The sequence below is a fragment of the Apodemus sylvaticus genome, chromosome 5 (assembly GCF_947179515.1).
Source record: "Apodemus sylvaticus chromosome 5, mApoSyl1.1, whole genome shotgun sequence".
NCBI lineage: Eukaryota > Metazoa > Chordata > Mammalia > Rodentia > Muridae > Apodemus > Apodemus sylvaticus.
Window position 1 is genome coordinate 112,714,638 of NC_067476.1, and position 15,304 is coordinate 112,729,941.

Here is a 15,304-nt window from a genome sequence, read left to right on the forward strand (position 1 = left end):
GGCTTTGAGGTTTCAAAAGCCCACAAATTCCCAATTAGCTCTCTTTGTCTCATGGTTTTTATGGATTTCAGGATGTACTCTCTCAGCTACTGCTCCAGCACTTGTTTACCTGTATGCTGCCATGTTCCCTGCCATTGATGGTCTTGGACTTTAACCCTCTGAAACTGTGAGACCCTCAAATAAACTTTTTCTTCCATAGCATGGTGTCTTATCATGGCAATTGCAAAGTAAATAAAGACCAGGGAGTGGAGGTATTTCTGTGACAGACCTGATGATGCTGATTTGGGGGATGTCTGGAAGACTTCGAGCTAGAAATACAGTTAAATATTGTAAACTGAGATTAATGGGCCAACCTAGTAGTAAGCTAGTGGTATTAACAGCAGGTGAATTATGGAGGATCAGCTCGAGAGGTTTCAAAGGGGGACAATATTAGCAACTGAACTAGAGACCATATTTATGATATTTTGGCAAATGATATGGCTGCTTTCTGCCCTTATCCTAAATTGAAAGGTATTACATTAAGTTCCTTGGTGGAGGGAACTTTATGTTCACTAAAGTCTAACTTTGCCACATGGTTATTAGTAATCCATCTTATGCAGGTCTCTAGTGACAAAGAGCAAGTGTATGTAGGTGGGGGTAAATACAAAATATAAAGTTTAAAGAGAAAAAGCACCAGGAAATTTAATCTTAGTAGGAGGATAGATGTTGAAAGAGGTGATAAGAGAGGCCAGATCCAAAGTGGAATAAAGGAGTGACCTCAAGACAAGGCCCCACCCAGCTCAACTTCCACGTTGTACAAAGAAAGGCCTAGGGAATGTTCTGCTCCTAAGAAGCAACAACAAAGGGAGATTTCTACAAGAGTAATCCAAAGGCTCAGAATTCCATCCTAAGGAGGCAGTTAGACCTGGCTTCTTCATTCACACAGTTCTGGCCTTAGAGTCTTAAAGGATACAAAGGAAAAGAATTGTGGAATCTTCCTCTATGGTTAAGGGATGCTGATATAGCCAAGCAACAGATAACAGGGCAGGCTTTGCATGTAGTCCCTGAAGCTGTTAAAATGAAACCTGGCTTGCATTGGAGACCCCAAGACGTTGGAGATGCCAGAGCTGTGAGGCATCAGCCAGGGAGGGCTGAGACAGGGAGTGGAACCAGGCCAAGAAAGAACACAGTTCTGTATACAGTAAAGATGGAAGAACCATCTAAGCCTGCTGTCATCAGACAAAGCTACAGGATTTGGAATTTTGAATGCTGGGTTTTGTTCTTTCTTTGGTATGTCTTATGTCCCCATTCCTTCCTTTTTGGAATGGTAATATATATATTCTGTACCTTTGCATATTTGAAGTATGTTATTTGCCTTTTATTCTCCAGGGGATTACAGCTAAGAGACTGGATTGGGTTGTTTCAGAAGAAACTTTGGACTTTTAAATTGTGTTGAGATTGTAAAATACTATGGGGACTTTTGAAGTTAACTAAATGTGTTTCGCATTATGATATGGCCATGAGCCTATGGAGGTCAGGGGATGATATGTGGTGGTCTGAATAATAATATCCCCCACGGTCTCATATATTTGAATACTTAGTCCCCACTTGGCAAAACTATTAGGGAAGGATTAGAGGTGTGCTTTTGAGGTGGTGTGTCTGGGCATGAGCCTTGCAGTTTTGAAAGTCTTGTGTGATTCTCAGTGTTCTCTCTTTCTCTCTCTCTGCCTCCTACTTACAGATGAAAATGTGAGCTCTCAGCTGTTCCAGCTGCCATGCCTTTGCTCTGACATCATGGATTCTGACCTTCTGAAATAAGCCCAACACTCTGTTTTGTAAGTCACCTTGGCCATGGTATCTTATTCCAGCAATAGAAAATAAATCAAGACAAGAGATTCTCAGGAAGAGCAGAGCTGTCTCTTGATAGCTGAGCTTTTGACTTCCTGTTGGCTTCTTCTTCAAACAGAAAGAATGAACTTGTGCCATAAACTCCACCAATCCCTTTGACCTGAGGACAACTCCCCTTCATGGAGGAACACTAAACCCACACCAGTAACTCCACCCATCCCTGAGACCCACCTATGCCACAAGGTCCACATGTCTTACACCTGCCTTCTTCTCCAGCTAGAAAAACTCCCCACATCACATGATAATCCAAACTATAAATGTACAAAACACACAAAGGATATTAAAAGCTGAAGGGAAAAAAGAACAAGTCTCATACAAAGGTAGCCCCATCAGCATAACAGCCGACTTTCCAATGGAGACTGTGAAAGACAAAAAGGTTGGTCTAGTGTTCTCTGAGTTATGAAAGATCACAGATACCAGTCCAGACTACAATACTCACCAAAACTGTGAGTCATAATCAAGGGAGAAAGGAAAGCTTTCCTTTATAAAATAGATTAAAGGGATGTATAGCTACTAAGCTAGTTGTACAGAGAAGACTAGAAGGGATAGTTAGATCTAAAGAGAAGGTTAAACATTCCCAAGGCACAAGGAACAAGTAACTCTGGATAACCAAATCAAAAATGTCAAGTAGAACACCACCAAAACAACAAAATGATAGGAATTAATATTTGCTATTCAGTAGTTACTCTTAATATTAGGAGTTTTGGCTCTTCAGTGAAGAGACACAGGCTAATAAGTTAGAAGAGGAAACAATATTCATCCTTTTTCTGCTTCCAAAGAAACATACATAATGACCAATAGAAGACATCACTTTGGGGTATTCTAAGCCTATGGAACTAAGAAACAACCAAGCACACATATTCAACTTTCTGGTAAAACAAACTTCAAGACAAATCTAATCAGAAGAGATGGGAGGGCATTTTATAGTTATTAAAGGGAAAAGAAATCACCAAATAAGATATTACAATCTTAAGCACATATACACCAAACTTAGTAGTACCCAATTTCATAAAAGAAATACTTTTACACTTAATACCACAGATTAATGCCAAAACAGAGATTTGGTATCCCAATACCAAATTAGTGGGTGATTTTAGTATCCTATTCTCACAAATAAAGAGCTTGTCTAGAAAAATTTAAGATAGAAAAACTGTGGAGTTAAATGACATCATAAATCAAGTGGACTTAATAGTTATCTATAAAACATTCCACCTAAACATTAAAGAATACACATTTTTCAGTCTTGCTCCAGATATAGAGTACACATTAGAAGACAAAGCAAGTCTCAATAAATACAGGAAAATTGCTTCACATCCAGCATTCCATCTGAGCCCTGTGAATTAACATTGGGTATTGCCAACCAAAGAAAAGACAGAAAAACACACAATTTTATGAAAACTAAACAATGCACTACTGAATTAAATTGAGTACAGGACTAAATCAAGAAGGGAAAATATAAGATTCTTAATATTAAATGAAAATGGCAACAAGCCAAAGCCTATGGGACACAAGAAGGCAATTCTAAGTGTAATATTCATAGCTCTAACTGCCTATATCAAAAGACTTGAGCCGGGCAGTGGTGGTGCACGCCTGTAATCCCAGCACTTGGGAGGCAGAGGCAAGCGGATTTCTAAGTTCGAGGCCAGCCTGGTCTACAGAGTGAGTTCCAGGACATCCAGGGCTATACAGAGAAACCCTGTCTTGAAAAAACAAAACCCCCCAAAAACAAAAAAAAAAAAACCCAAAAAACAAAACAAAAGACTTGAGAGATCTCAAATCACTAGCTGAATAACGCTCACAAAGGCCTTAGAAAAGGAAGATTAGTGAATAGCCCAGAAAAGTAGACAGGAAGAGCTCAGCCCTAATAATCAGGGATGAAATTATTAAAACAGAAATGAACAAACATACAATGATTCAGTGAAACAAAGAGCTGATTTGTTCTTCTGGAGTTTGCTTGGTTGTATTGTTGTCCTTGTTTTTGTTGTCAACTTGACACAAATTAGGGTTATCTGGGAAGAGAACTTCAGTTGAGTAAATGCCTCTATCATATTGCCTATAGGCAAGTCTGTATGGCATTTTATTGATTATGATTTATGTGAGTTGTAAAATAAGAGTTGCTTAAGACAGTGACTGAAACCCTAAGACATAGTTCTTTGAAAAGATTAACAAGATTGACAAATATTTAGCCAAGTTTTCCTGGCTAGTCTTAAGACAACTTGACAAGAGCTATCTGAAAGGAGGGAACCTCAATTGAGAAGATACCTCCATAGGATTGGGCTGCAGGACATTTTCTTAATCAGTGATTGATGAGGGAGAGCTCAGCCCATTGTGGTGGTGCCTTCCCTGTGCAGATGGTCCTGAGTTCTATAAGAAAGCAGGCTGAGCAAGCCATGAGGAGCAAGCCAGTACACAGCACTCTTCCATGCCTCTGCATCAGAGCCTGCCTCCAAACTTTCTTCCATGATAAACACTGATGTGGAAGTGTAAGCCAAAAACATCCTTTCCTCCCCAGCTTGCTTTGGGCATGATGTTTCATCGCAGCAATAGAAACCCTAACCAAGATATAAATTAACACTCCCAAAATGAGAAAGGCTATTTAAGTTAGTAAAATTAAAGAGGAAAAAGGAGACATTACAACAGATGCTGAGGAAATTCAGAAAATCAAAAGGACATATTTTAATAATCAATATACTACAAAAATGGAAAATTTATAAGAAATTGATGTATTTATAGATACATACAACCTACTAAAGTTAAGTGAATGTAAAGTTAATAATCTAAATAGACTCATAACATACAGTGAGTTAGAAGCAATAATTTAAAAATCTTCCAAATTAAAAAAAGCACAGGGCCAGATGGATTTAGTACAGAATTCTACTAGACCTTCATAGAAGAACGAATGCTAATATTCCTCAAATTTTTCCACATGATGGAAAAAGAAAGAATACTTCCAAATCCCTTTTATAAAACAAATATTAGCCTGATAACCAAACCAGACAAAGGCCTAACAGAAATGAAGTTATACACAGATATCATCAGTGAACACAGCTACAAAAATTGTCAATAAAATATTGGCAAACCAAATCATGAACATATCAAGAAGAATATATATAATAAAGTGGCTTCATTTTAGAAATGCAGGAGTGGTTAAACATATGCAAATCAATAAATGTCACCCACCACAAAGGTTAAGGGACAGAAACCACGTGATTATCTCATTAGATGCAGAAAAGGCCTTTGATAAAATCCCATATGCAATCATGACAAAAGCCTGGAAAAAGTTGGGATACAGGGTACATGTCTGAGCATCATAAAGGTAACATACGAAACACCTATGGTCAACATCGTCCCAACTGAAGAAAAACCTAAAGCATTTCCACTAAAACCTAGGCCAAGACAAGGATGAGCACTCTTCCCTGCATTTTCAACACAGTGCTGAAAGTCTTAAAGAAACTATCAGAAATCTACTATTGACAAATATGTTCAGAAAAGTAGTAGGATATTTAACATACAACAGCCTTCATATGTTCAACTGCTGAACATTATAGAAAGAATAGGAAACACTACTCACCGCAATCACCTCAAACATATCTTGGAGTAAATCTAACAGAGGAAGTGAAAGATGTATACAATGAAAACTTTAAGATACCAAAACCAAAAGAAGTTGGAAAAGATATCAGATGATGGAAATACTTTCACACTCATGGATTGATAAGATTAATATTGTGAAACTGTGCCAAAAGCAGCCCACTGATTCAATGCAATCCCTATCAAAATTTCAATACAATTCCTTACAGGAAAAACCAAAACCAAAACCAAAACCAAACCTGCCAGATATATAATGAAAAACCAAACACACAATCTGTACCACTTCAATAATCATTAATCTATAATCTGTCTTTGTTCTGTGAAACCTGTATAAATAAAGAAGCACCTGGTTTCCAGTCTGTCAGAGCTGCAGACACAGTCTGAGGTCTGACTGCTAGTCAGCCGGAGCTGCCTGAACACCTGAACGCCACCGTTCGCACGGAGCGCACCGAGCGCACTGAATGTTCTAGTGCACTCCCCCCTCCATCACTGATTCCTTATCTCCTCTGAGGACTGCTTGTAGATATGTCCAGGGTTACAAGTTCAGTCACAATTAGAAAACACAAACAGAACAGATTTAATTTTTATTACCAGCCCTATAACTCCAACTTAAGGAATCTAAAGAGTGTTTCCTCAAAAGCAAACACATTTGTTTTTACGACAGCCTGCTTTAAGCTGACAGTGTTTTCAGCTTTAAAAAAAAAAAGCACTTCAGAAAAACAAAATATCTGAGTTGGTCTTTTTATGAAAAACAAATACTAATACCTAACTACTTCTACTATATTGTTTCATCATCTGCTCTATAAAGTAGGGAAAGTTTATTTTAGTCAATCTATCTTATTTACTGAGTTCTATTCCTCCAGGGGTATGCCCTGTATGACTCCTATCTTTTAATTACATTTTTCAGAGAGTTCTAAGCCTACTGTAACGGGAGGTCTTAAATCTGTAACCTGTTTTCCTGGGCAGTCAGAGTTCTACAGTTGTCTCTGTTTCCCTGTACCAATTATACTGAGTTTGCTCAGGGGCAGACACTGCAAGAAGTTTCCTGGAGTAATGGCCTCATCTAGCTATGTGCTTATCTGTGCTTAATGATCTCCAGGGCAGAAGGATGACTTTCGAATAGGACCAAATAAACTTAATTTTATGATTTTCGTGAAAAGACTCGGAAATAATTTCCTCAGTAGGAGAAATAAAATGAATCACAAGGTAGAAAGTTCCCAAGAACACAACACACAGAGACCAAAACCCAAACGTGGGGGCTAGAGGGGCAGCCACAGCAGCATGACTCAGCAAGGCGGGGTCTGGGCCAGACAGCTGTGCTGGCTCCATGCTTTTTGCTATTTCCAGTGGATGTGGCTGTGCCAAAAACAAAAACAAAACAAAACAAAAACCCTAATCCTCATTTGGAAACAGAAAAGACCCAGGATAGGCAAAATGATATTGAACAACAACAACAACAACACTAGAGGTATCACCATGTCAGAATGTAAGTTATACCACGGAGCTATAGGAACAGAACAGCATGGTGTAGACATGAAATGGATTGACTAATAGATTAGAAATGGAGATCCAATATGAATCTGCATTCCTGTAGCCACCAGATTTTTGACAAAGAAGCCAACAATTCTCAATGGGAAAGAAACTTCATCATTAATAAATAGTGCTGATTGGACCGGATAGCTACATATAGAAAAATTAAGCTTGATTCTTATCTCTCACTGCACACAAAACCCAACTCCAATAGATCAAGGATCTCAACATAAAAATGACACCCTGACTCTGATACAGGAGAAAGTAGGAAATACACCTGAACTCGATGTACAAGAATGGACTTTCTGAGCAGAAGCTAATGGCACGGGCACACGGATCAAGAATAAGTGAAACCTCGTGAAAACAAAACAGGTTCTGTACAGCGAAGGACACTGTTACCCAAATAAAGAGGAAGCCTGTAGAATGAAGGGAAATTTTCTGCCAAGTATACATTTGACAGAGGATTAATAGCTAGAATATATAAAGAACTAAGGAAAATAATGATCAGGAAAATAATCTAAATAAAAAATGAGAGATGGAACTATACAAAGAGTTCTCAAAAGATGAAATACAAAGAACTGAGAAACATTTTTAGCCATTAGGGAAATGCAAATTAAAATCATTTTCAGACTTTGCCTTATACTAGTCAGAATGGCTAAGATAAATAAAACAAACCCCGGTGACACCGAATGGTGACACATGCACTGGGGAAGAAGGACACAGTCCCTGCTGACAGGAGCACAAACTTGTCATTCGCTGTGGAAATCAGTGTGGAGATTCATTAAAAACTGCAAATAGAGGTAATACATGATCAGCTATTAGGCACATTCGCTGAGACTCTAAATTCCACCACAGAGATATCTGCCCATCCATGTTCACTGGGGCTCTATTCCCAGTATCCAGGAAATAGAAACAGCCTAGATGTTCATCCACTGATAAATAGATAATGAAAATGTGGTGTGCTTACACAATGGAATATTGCTCAGCTATCAATAAAAACGATGAAATTTGCAGGTGTGGTTTGAATGAGAGCAGTTCGTCTATTTGAATACTCGGTCTCTAGTTGTTGTTCCTGCTCTTATTCTTTTGAGATATCCTCAGTGTCCCTGAAATCATTAGGTTCAAACTCTGAATCCTGGTAACTATAAAAACCTAGAGCTTGAGGCCACCAGTCCTAGATAGGCCAATTTAAGAGACGAATAGTAGTAAAAAGCAGGAAAGTGAGATTTACTTAATATGGTTGTATTAAGATGGGGACCTCCCCTCCCCCATATATCTTAATGTTCCTAAGGTTTAATGAGATTTAAGTTTAAATACAGGGAAGGGATATGCATAACCCTGCAGCCCTTGGCCATCACTGTGTAGGCTCTAGTCTCTCCTGAAAGGGTCAGACAAGTTACCAGAATGGTGAAATTTCTTCCTGGACGACGAGTTCATTCTCTGGATAGAACAAAGTTCAGTCTTTTTCCCCCCATGAGATTCTTGGGGGCATTTCAATTACTTTAGACCATTATATCAGTAGTCTGGTGCACAAGGAAAGGATTACAGGTGTCAGTTTCTGGCATCTTTGCTCCTGCCAGGAAAGTTACACAGGTTGGCCTGGAACTCACTCTGGAAATTGATGTTGGCTTTATACTTATAGTAATCCTCCTGCATCAGCCACTTGAATTTTGGGGTTAGAGACATTGATTACTACAGTCAGCTTTTTTTAAGTTTAAAAGCAAGGCCCTTAATCCCCCCCTTGCTAATATTTCCAGAATCACCCACAGTATTGGAGGGATTGGTGTGGTTGAATGTGGGAGGAGTGAACCCACCTGGACTGCATACTGTTGTTCAGTGGCAGGTCAAGAATTCTGAACCCATGCCATGCTGCCCAGATATAGGACATCATGACTTTGTCTCGACTTCATCTCAGTGTCTACATAGGACCTATGACTGAGAGAGACATGTTCACTATTGCTTTAACCTAAAAATCAAATAAGAGTTATTTAACTTCTTCTCGATATCCAGAAGCTGTGATCATAGCCACCAAACAGCTATCAAACTGCCTAAAATATACTGAGTTCATCCCTCTCCAGTCATGTTTTGGAAGCCAAGATAAAAACCCACAAATAGGAGCCCAGTAAATAGATGCTCCTGTGAGCCTATCAAGGGATTTTAAAAGACTTTAATACAGGGGTTTGAAAATATCCTGTGCTCTGGTTTCCTCTGGTTCTGCCTTGGGTGTGTAATGCCAATAAGTCTTGTCTTTATGTCTCCTTCATGTCTCTACCTAAGGATTTCTTTTCCTCTGTATGCCTGGCTGTATTACAGCTCCACGGATACAATCTTAGCATTCTCTAGATAGTCCCCTAGATGCACTGGAGAGGCACCATGACTGCCACACCCAATGACCTCCACGTGGCAGAAAAAGCCAGATTTGACCATTGCTCCAATTCTTTAAATGGTATTTAGCGTTACTTCTTCAAAGGCAGAAATTATGAAGACAGGAGACAGACATGGAACAAGTAGTTTAGGAACAGAGCCTTGATTCAAGTCCTTGGGCAGCTGCTGAAAATGGCCTTGGTCCTGTCCTAGCTGGAGGGCAGAAGTGCCAGTCATGTTTGGGGCTCTCATCCCAAGTCTGGTTCCTAAGTTACTTTACGCATGTCCTCACTGCACAAAGTGTGATGAGAACGGGAGTTAGAAACTGGTCAAGAAGAGCAAGGACCCCAAAGCAGCAGTCCCCAAGACATCAGAAGAGAGTCTGGCTCCTGCTTCTCGGTTATGCCTTACAGATGAGCACTTCTGAATACCCACCCATGCAGATTAGAGTAAGAAGAGGCTCCTGGACATCTGGTTGGGCAGCTGGGCAGGACAGCTCATGCTTCACCCCAGTTTTTACCATAAGTTCTTTGTAAAAAGCCCCAGTGTAACAAACAGCTCAAGCTGTTTTTCCTGGAACCTTTCTTGGTCTCTCTCTCTCTTTTAAGCTACCGCCTATGAATCAATAAATAGCATCTCTCTAGAACTCACCCTCTGTGGTCTGTTTATTTCACTCTCAAAGACATCCCAACAAGGTTTAGACGTTCATACCCTTACTCCAAACACTAGAGATGCAAGGGAAGGAAGATCCCTGTAAGTTCAAGACTATTCCAGTATCTATAAAGAGTTCCAAGCCGGGCGTGGTGGCAAGGCCTGTAATCCCAGCACTTGGGTGGCAGAGGCAGGTGGATTTCTGAGTTCGAGGTCAGCCTGGTCTACAGAGTGAGTTCCAGAACAGCCAGGGCTACACAGAGAAACCCTGTCTCGAAAAAGCCAAAATAATAATAAGAAGAAGAAGAAGAAGAAAAAGAAAAAGAAAAAAGAAAAAAAGGGAAAAATTCCAGGCTGCCCGTGGCTATTATGGGGAACCTGAAGAGAAAGCTCCAGAGATGCCTGAATAAGTCGAATGGTGTCTTCTATTTTACTTCCATCAGGACTGTCCCAACAAGAGCAGCGGGAAGCAGACTTGACATCTAGTTTGTTTTTAAAGTCAAGAAGCACAGTTGTGACATATACAGAAAGGCGGGTGTGGACATCTGCAGCAAAGAAGTGTTGTTTACAGAAGTAGAGAGACAACAAGCAGTTAAGTGGTCAGGGTTTTCTCATAACTGTTAGATCAGAGTCCATTTTATCTTAGGAATTTATGGCAAATTTATGGCTGGTCTAAGTAACCAGAGACCAGTTTTACTCAAGATAGCTTTAGAACTTAAGGTATTTTTAGGAATTCTTTCATGAGATAGCATAACTATAGTTCAGTTGCCCACTACATGGCTAAACAGTAAGCCCCTGCATTTAAAAAAAAAAAAACAGACACACCAATAGTCATGTATCAGTGGAAGCCATATAGTTATGAACTTTCTTGCTGTCTTTCCTGTAAAAGTACTTAGCTCTTTCTTAGTGTTTTATATAATCCCACTTAGAATAGTATCCATAATCTTTTCATGCTTAATAAAGCCTACATGGTTCTAACTTGGGTCTCCACTCTCTCCTGTCGTCTCAGCCTGTGGGGCCTTCCTGTATCTTGACATGCAGAACACAATCATTGTTGAACACCCCAGTGCCTTGAATCACCTGGGGGAATAGTGTTCAATAAATAGCAACTGACGTAATGAGTCGATGAGTTAAGGCTGAGGTTTTATCTCGCAGACTCAAATGTAGTCTATGATTATTTTAAAACATTGGAAAATATAAAAAGTAGAAGAAAACCTCATAGAATTCAATACTTAAATTACACTTAAAATAAGTCTTTCTATTCCTTTTTACCATCTGTGAAACTTTGGTTGATCTTATGTGGTTATTTTTATACCATTTGACAGTGAATCCGACCTTTCTGTAGCTATATATTTCCTTGCCCTGTTATGTTACATTTGTTTATATGCATTGCCCCTTATTCTAAAAAAGGCATTCACACGAGTCCACAAGAGGCACACAAGTCCAGGATGTCTTTGCCCCTAGAGAGCTCACAGAGTGAGTGAGCAAGTGAGTTTGGGAAACTTGCTTTCTTTCCTTCTTCTTTTTTTTTTTTCTCATGGTTGGAACATTGAACAAACACTTTATTTTTCCTGTAAAGGACTTGGTATAAATACAGCCCAGCAGCCCAGCAGGAACATTTGCAGTGCCCCCATCCCTCCCCAACAAGTGAGGTGTTCAGTCTGAAGGCAAACCGTGTTGTAGTTTCTTTCCTATTTTCACAATAGAATTTGGAACCTGCTGGCAAGCCTTCCAACAGTGGAAAAGACCACTGCTTTGTTTCTGAGGTAGTGTCTATCTCACTAGGCTCGCCTGCAGCTGCCTGGTTATTCTGCCTCAGCCTCCTGAGCCTTGAGGTTATAGGCATGTTAGCACTTAGGACAGAAGACTGATTTTGAAATTTTGTAACAAAATATTTGATCAGAAACCTACTAGCACCAATTTAGGCCTGGCAGACACAGACGTATACTCAGTTTCTTTATTACGCTGCAGTCAGTTTGTCTTCCCAGCAACTGATAGTTAAGACTGTACAGCGTCCCTCACCAGGGGGCAGGGTGTTTCCCATAAAAGACAAGCAGTGTGGGTCAGTATGGATTAAAGTTGCTCTGTAGACCCCTGCTCCAAACAGCCACAGAGAGCACTGCCTAAATACCTGGGGAGACACTTCTGTGACTGGTTATATCCAGTGACCCAGGGCAGCATGTCCTCTGTCCTCTAGTCACCAATGGGCCTGAGGCAGGAGCCAGGCTTCAGAGCTTCTAGGCCTCTGCAACTATCAGGTCTCTGGTAACTTGAAAATCAGCCATGAGGGAGCTCAGCTATATCTTCTCACTGGTGCCAACAGAAAGTCTGTACTCAGTGTCTGCCATTTTGGTCAGTAAATGTATCTGAACTGAAGATGGAAAATCAACTCTGTGGACAAATAAGTGAACCTTGGTCAGGACGTCATGCAGTGCCAAGCCCTTTAGAGTTTTCAGCTCCATGATATTTTTGTAAGCAGTGGTGAAGACTTGATTCAGCATCCAGTCCAGAATGTTGGCGATGTCTGTCTTGAATGGGTATCCAGTGCAGGTGTAGACAGTCTCCTCTGTCAGCTTCCCAAAGGTCATATTGGTACTCTGCAGAATGTTCAAAGCCCTTCTTTGTCCCCACTGGACAGAGTAACAAGGGCCTTCATTCCATCTTTGCTTATATCCACATTCTCTTCTTGTACTACATGTTCCAGTCAAGGAACCATGAGCTCGGGTGTCAGAGGACCAAATCGGAACATGCAGTGCACCATGACTGCAAGGCAGGGATGATCTTGGACAGGTAGTTACAGATGAGGCAAAACTTGGTGTTTTCCATGATCATCATCATCTTCTTTCTTCTTCTTCTTCTTCTTGGACAGGTAGTTACAGATGAGGCAAAACTTGGTGTTTTCCATGATCATCATCATCTTCTTTCTTCTTCTTTCTTTCTTTCTTTCTTTCTTTCTTTCTTTCTTTCTTTCTTTCTTTCTTTCTTTCTTTCTTTCTTTCTTCTTCTTCTCCTTCTTCTTCTTTCTTCTTCTTCCTCCTCCTCCTCTTCCTCCTCCTCCTTCTTTCTTCTTCTTCCTTCTTCCTTCTTCTCCTTCTTCTTCCTTCTTCTTCTTTCTTCTTCCTTCTTCTTCCTTCTTCCTTCTTCTTCCTTCTTCTTCTTCCTTCTTCTTCTTCTTCTTCTTCTTCTTCTTCTTCTTCTTCTTCTTCTTCTTCTTCTTCTTCTTCTTCCTCTTCCTCCTCCTCCTCCTTCTTCTTCTTTTTTTTTTTTTTTTTTTTTTTTTTTTTTTTTTTTTTTGGTTTTTTGGATTTGGTTTTTTGAGACAGGGTTTCTCTGTGTAGCCCTGGCTGTCCTGGAACTCACTCAGTAGACCAGGCTGGCCTTGAACTCAGAAATCCACCTGCCTCTGCCTTCTAGAGTGCTGGGATTAAAGGCGTGTGCCACCACCGCCCGGCTCCATAAACTTCTCAATCACTTGTCTCAAGGCATTCTGGGCATCTTGAGTCATGGTGTTAGGTTCATGCTGGATCAGAAGCTTAAACCCTTTCTTGAAGATTGTCCCTGTGCTGGCAAAGCAGAGGATTGGCCCCTGAACAATATCAATTCCTCAGTCATCAGAAGCATTCAGCTCTAAGATCATGGAGCTGAATTCTTTATCTTTGTACAGTTGCTTGGCACAGGCCAGGATGGTAGATATCTTTCTTGTCCCTGAAGGGCCATAGAGAAGTGGGTGTGGCTGGCGGGTCTTCACTGATGAACTTCTGAATGGTACTCAGAATGTCCTGGTGAGAAATGAAATCAGCCAGGGTTTGTGGCTGGTACTTCTCAACCTAGGGCAGATTCTGGGGCTGGGCCACCGCGGGTCACTGCTGTGAAGGTGCCACCGCCATGACTGACAGATGCTGCAGGGTGGCCACCGACCCCAGGAACCTTGCTTTCTAGTGGCTGGAAACAGGACTTGTGTCTAACTCTGAGAGACAGCTATACCCTGTACCTTTCTGTCCATACCTTGGCATAGTACCTTTGAAATCTGCCTGACAGAGATGAAGGTATTCTAAAGAGACATTTATGTCTTCCACTTTTGCTGTCATACTATGATCTACTCATGTTGAGAGAAGGCAAAACCCTAAATCTTGAGCCAGCCAATGGGAGACTTTTCTTCTGAAAAGAGATTTACAACCTGTTACATCTCTTTTACAGGAGAGGTGATGGTGAGTCAGTGGTTTGAGGGACCACGCCTTGACCAGGACTACTCAGAAATGTGTAACTCTGGCCCTGTGTTTAAACCTTAACCTCACTTCAGGACCCCAAAGATGGACCTGAAACAAAGGGAGCTCTGTTTCTCTTCCCAGTCTGGTCACATTGAGTACATTTCCCCCCGGTCTATTGGTCTATTTTTCACTATCACTGTGGCTGTTTTAATCTGCTTCTTGAGAATGCTGGGAATGCTGGGGAGTAGGCCGGAACCCTAAGTTAGGTAGCATCTTTCTTTCTACTTATCTGCCTTTGCCTCCCCTTCCTGGAAGAGAGTGTGTTTGAAGGTTTGGTCACAGGAGTGGCCTCTCTAGAGACCAAATGAGATCCACTCTATTTTGCAGGTATTTGTATTCAGCATTGCTGTTTGCATGGAGAGAGTGTTAAGTAAGCCCCACCCCAGTAACTGGTATGTGCAAGTTCTTCCTTTCCTACAATTCCCCAGAGGCTTGGACTCCTGATTAGCCCAACCCTCCACCCTCCCGAGTTCCAGGATCCTCTGGCTAGCAGGTTGCAAAAGGGATGGCAGGTTTCCCTGAAGCCAGTGTTGCCAGGGAAACGGAATTCCCATGGGGAATTCTTAGTCTCCATAATAAAATAACATGGAAACAGACTCAGAAGAAAATTCAAGGACAATTTCATCCGTGTTTAAGAGAAAAACTTAGTATAGGTTAGCTGAAAACCCCAGCAGCCACCAGAAGGAGGGGTGGAGGGGAAGACAATCATGCCTTTTAAAATTAGTCGTGGAACAGAAATAGATGGCTTATTAAGAAAGGAAAAAGCACCTTGAGGAATGCGAGCTGCTAGGGAGCTGAGGTAAGAGTCCGAAGAGCATGCGCTGCGCCATGTGTGCAGTTTTACACAGACCGCCCTCTCCTTGCTGCATTGTGCTAGCTTGTGTCATGCATGCTGTTGACATTAAAAAAACCAAGACCAAACTAAACCAAATAAATAAATAAATAAATAAATAAATAAATAAATAAATAGATCCACCCCCTCAACTGTCATCTTAAAGGGAGCAAGTGACAGTTTA

The 15,304-nt window shown here is 40.8% G+C and overlaps 1 pseudogene; it reads right to left on the reverse strand.

Annotated features, from left to right (window-relative positions):
- Nucleotides 1-12,257: 12,257 nt before the first annotated feature.
- LOC127684574 (replication factor C subunit 5-like) lies at nt 12,258-13,907 on the reverse strand (annotated as a pseudogene).
- Nucleotides 13,908-15,304: the final 1,397 nt, after the last annotated feature.